Here is a 5,309-nt window from a genome sequence, read left to right as displayed (position 1 = left end):
ACGATGCTGATTAGTGCTTTAAGGTCTAATTGCAGCACAATGAATTTACTAAGAATGATCCATTTTAAAATACAAACATTCAAAATAACAAGTCATACTTATAGCAGCATTCCAGTTCACCACGGCACAATCATTTATTATGACTGTCATTCACTTGCTTCATCTACTGAAGCTGAAGTTGTTTGGTAATTGATGTGAAATTCATGGAATGCAATCATTTAATTATGCACGCTCCTGGACCATATTGTACCATCAATTTTTCATTGACTGTCAAGAAGAGGCTGCTAAAACATTGATGACACATGGCAAAGCACTGTGTGGTGTTCTATTTTAAATGCAGAACAAAGAAAGACTTGCTGGTGTAGAATCTAGAGGGGATCCACTGCCATTTTTTCCCACATGTCACATAAGGACATAAGAGAAGTCAGAGTAGAGGTTAGATTTTTTGCCAGCAAACCCAATTTCCCACAGGCAAAAAAAAGGGGAGGGGGAGTAGAAAGGAAAAGAGCAGAAAGGAAAAGACAAAGAGAAAAGGAAGCAGCAATAGAGAGAGAGATACATGCCTTATTATTTCAAAAAAAAGTGTGTAAAAGGTCTGGGAGTAATTGCATGGTTTCTTGCTTGTCTGCTTTCACTGTAACAAAGCAGCCCTTTGAAAGGTATACTTCTTTCCTTTATACTTCAATGGAGGCTTTTTTTCCTTTCCTAATTTTTTTCTTCTGTGACTCAATCTTCTTAAAGCTTTCCAGAATCTGGTAAAGAGGAATACAGGAGCTAGAAAAAGAGTAGGCTGCTCTTTCATCTTTCTCCCCACCCCTCTGCCATGAAGAATAATAGCACAATTTATATTGTGGCTACTTCTATACAGGCTGTTACAAGAAACAGAAAAAATATACTTTGATTGCCAAGAACAGAAGATGCAGCTTGAATTCTTCCTGACTGTATTTTACCAAATTAGAGTCACATAAAACTGCCCAGAGATGTCAGCTGTGCAAAAGCAGATGGGGAGGTGAGGCTATCCCTGGAACAAGCCAGGCTAAGACGCCCCTGTGATGCTACAAGCCAGAGCTGTAGGGCCACTGAGATGAACCACACCAGCAGTGGGCTTTAGGCATCCATTGTTGTCTCCTGCAAACTGGTAGCAATGTGGGGAGGCAACTGGTGAGCTGACACCAGTAATCAGAACTGCTGAGTCAAGTGGTCCCCAAAGCACTGGTAGAGTTGATGCGGCTTTACTCTGCTTCTTCCTAGTCTCCAACAGGCCCTCTAAGGCCACAGCTCACCGGGAGATCTCCCTGCCAGCCTGCCTCTGGTGCTCGGTTGGCAGAATCCAGGCACTGAGAAATGTGCTTTTTAAAGAAATATATCTGAAAATGAACTCACTGCTGGCAGCTGAAAATGTGTTGGGGCACAAGAAATCAACATTTTGAATCTCATTGTCAAACACCATGCTGGAATTGAGAAGCAGGTCAACTATCAATATGACCAGATGACATGAAAAAATTGTACTAGGGAAGAGAAGACTTCTGTATGAAAACTTAGGTAATAGTTCCCCAAAGAAATATCCCAGCCACTAATATTTGCATATATTAAAACTATTAAAGATCCTAACTGTAACAACTCCAGAAGGCATATTAACCACATAGAATCATAGAGTTGGAAGGGACCTCCAGGGTCATCTAGTCCAACTTCCTGCACAATGCAGGACAACCACAGAGCTTCTTTGTCTCTGATACCATCAGGAGGCAGATGGCCATTCCTCAAACTATAAACTCTTTCTTCACCACATAATCCTTTGTAATTTTTTCTAAATTGTAGCATAACAAAGTCCTAGATTCCATGATGCACTCCGAATCCAATTACAGGTACCAACCTCTGTCCAATTTATGGGGGGAATGTACCCTCCTTCTATGGTAGTTCAGTGGAAAATGGATAATCTTCTTTCATCTGGGCAACAGAGTATTTGGAAAGTGGCACGAGGAACAAAGGTTCTAGCATGATCCTTGGGATGGAGTATATTTCACTTTTTCAACTTGAGTTTTCAGTTTGGACCTGGGGATCTTGAGTTTAGATTTCCTCTCACCAGTAAAACTCAGTGGGTCACCATAGGCATCAGCGTATTTCAGGCTAACTAATTCAGTGAGAACTCCTTAGTAGATGTCTTCAAGCAGAGGCTGGAGCCATCTTGGCAATGCAGCTTTGGATCTTCTTCACTGAGCAGGAAGGTTCATTCAATTTTCTTCACTATGTAAAGAAAGAAAAGAAAGACTATAAAGCTAGTCATGGATATTAGACAGAGACCTATAAAAGTAGGTTAAACTGATTCATGAATGAAAGACAATCAATGGCTCATCAGCATGATGACTAAAAAGAACCTCCATGTCCCAAGGCAGTAATCCTCTAAATACCAGTGCTAGGAGGAAACATGAGGGGAAGGAAGGCCTTGGCCTCCATGCCCTGTTTGTTTGCCCTCCAGGGCAGCTGATTGACCACTGTTTGATACATGGTGTTGGACCACCAGCAGGGCTCTTCTTATGTTTTTTATGTAACTCTAGAATGATATGAAGCTGAAAGGCTGCTTCACTAAGTTGACCTAGATCAAACTGGCAGTCATGTGTAGTGACTCATGCAATCCATGCAGCTCAGGCAATTCATGCTTCAAGTGTGGCTGCTGAATGTATATTGGCAGGAGGCATGTAAGGACTGTTCATTCAAGCTGATAGCTGGGCACACTGCAGTATACTCACACCATATGGGAGTACATAGGGATTCCAAGAACTCTATGATGCTCAATAAGGATCTCTTCCTATACACATGGAATGGATCACCCAGTTAATAGTACAAATTCAACAGTTATAACAGTAATATGTTTGCACTTCCTTTGACCATATGTTGGCTGAATGACAAGTAATCTTCTGAGAATCCAAATTTATAACAACAGTAAATTATGTCAGATAGAGGCCTTTAAAGTAATAGCATCTGTTCATTTTCAAGAGCTTTCTTACAAATCCCCAATGCTTTTCAGTTTGAGCAAAATGGAAAGTATAAAATTAGAAACAGCAATTGCGCCTACACATCTGCAATATCTCAAAAGATAGATGGACAGACTCTACTATGCAATTAAAGAGCTTTAGTCTTGTTGGGTCTACAAAAGAAAGAAAACATGTGCTAGGAGGCAAAACATCTCCTCCTTCTAAGATTCATGATTACTTTCCACATTAGAAAATGTTAACCAGGAAGTTTTATTTGATTTTAAGGAACCCCAGTCCTAAAAATATTGCTTGGCTACACAGGACAAAAATGAAAGAGAAATTTAAAAATATAGTAAATCAGCAGCATGGAAGAGGAAAAAAAACATTGAATGAGTGTTGTTATTTTAGTAAGATAAAGGTAAATAATATTGTCATCATAACTTGTGCATAAAATGAAGACTGAAACATCTGAGTCTCTCATCACAGCTTTTAAAGGAAACATAAATTAAGCAAATGTATGATCTGTCATTGGATACAAACTCATAGCTTTCTGTAGACAAGAAGATACTTGAAACAAATACTTCACATAGCATATTTTCATATATAATAATATAATTAAAATCTTCTGAAAGAAACTGTAGCAATTGTGTTTAAAGGAAGAGTTTAGTTTCTTGCAAATACACGAGTTGGAAAACTGTGCTCACAGTAAAATTACCACTGATGTTGCATTTCACTTGTAACAATGTACATGTTTTTCCTACGCAGAAATACAAAAACATTTGAAAAAATTAAAATCAGAACCTCAGTCTTCTATTCCTCTATTAATGGATACAATTAATACCTTTGGATATTCAATTAATTGGACACATCTGAGTTAATGCCAGTGGGAGACAATATATTATGGAGTGTATTTCTGTATAAATATTTTCAGTGGTGCCCAAATGTCATTACATATCTTGGAATATTAATTGCTACAGATATTATGCATAAGAGTACCCTAAATTTTAACATGCTAATTGCTGATGTATCTTTGGATTTGGACAGATGGACAATTAAACTTGTCTTTATCAGGCAAAGTAAATAAACTCAGAATGAATATTAAACTAGGACGATTTATATTTATTGTGCAGTTCCTTTTCATATACCTTGCAGATATATTCATAAAAGTAATACTTTATTCAGAAATTTATGCAGAATGTTTTACCACCTCATATTTCTTTTAAAAGGATGCAACTCCTATTAAGTGGTTTCCTTGATCTTACCAGGCATAACTTGTACAACATACTGGGATTGCTTCTCAAATAGGACTATCCATATTGGGATCTTTTATTTTACTGAATTTATATCTTGTCCTTCCCAAAAGCAGGCTCAGGGCAGATTCCATCATATATGTACAACCAGGGCTTTGTTTGTAGAACAAGCCCAGCAGGAACTCATTTGCATATTAGGCAACACCATTGTTTTACAGCGGGGACTAATTTACATATTAGGCCACACCTCCTGACACCAAGCCAGATGGAACTGCATTCCTGCTCAAAAAAGCCCATTGTAAAACAATAAAAACACATTAAAATTCCACATTAAAGCATTCTATGAACATACGAACATATGAAGCTGCCTTCTACTGAATCAGACTCTCCGTCCATCAAAGTCAGTATTGTCTACTCAGACTGGCAGTGGCTCTCCAGGGTCTCAAGCTGAGGTTTTTCATGCCTACTTGCCTGGACCCTTTTTAGTTGGAGATGCCAGGGATTGAACCTGGGACCTTCTGCTTACTAAGCAGATGCTCTACCACTGAGCCACCATCCCTCCCAAAATTCAGCAAACTATAATTCAACAATCATAGTTTATGCCTCAACAGATACAGATACAGTTTTAAAGGTTTTTTATCTGCTGTCCCTCTATAAGTGGAATGCATTAGCATCTACTTATGCTAGAGTGGATCCTGTTCCTACTGCAATTTCTGCAGCTAGAGAACAATATATATTTTATATATACTCCCCCACCTTTAAATTAGCTGCTGGATTCTGAGGTTCTTCCTTTCTTGTTCTTTTTTGTTTTTTAAAGAAATAAAATTTAAAAATATAACCAATTCAAGGTATTATGAGGTTTTGCCAAGTAACACTCAGACTTCTGCTTATGAAAGCATAGATGAAGCTTTATTGATATATTACTAGTTCAGACCTTTCCATAAAGATCTCTTGCCAGAAGTTAAAATAAAATCTACAGGCAGCATTAAATAATTTCAGAAAAGTGCAGTCCCCCCTCACATCAAATATGACTCTTGATAAAACAAATCACAGTGAACTAATTTCCTTATCTTCTGAGACACAGAAG

At 38.0% G+C, this 5,309-nt stretch overlaps 1 non-coding gene across 1 annotated transcript; it reads right to left on the bottom strand.

Moving 5' to 3' along the window:
- Window positions 1–4,709: 4,709 nt before the first annotated feature.
- TRNAT-AGU (transfer RNA threonine (anticodon AGU)) lies at window positions 4,710–4,784 on the bottom strand. The gene has a single exon. It is a non-coding gene; the product is annotated as a tRNA-Thr (tRNA).
- Between the last annotated feature and the right edge of the window lie 525 nt (window positions 4,785–5,309).

Source organism: Heteronotia binoei, chromosome 9, assembly GCF_032191835.1.
Source record: "Heteronotia binoei isolate CCM8104 ecotype False Entrance Well chromosome 9, APGP_CSIRO_Hbin_v1, whole genome shotgun sequence".
In the NCBI taxonomy this organism is placed as follows: domain Eukaryota; kingdom Metazoa; phylum Chordata; class Lepidosauria; order Squamata; family Gekkonidae; genus Heteronotia; species Heteronotia binoei.
This window is presented reverse-complemented; position numbering and strand designations above follow the sequence as displayed.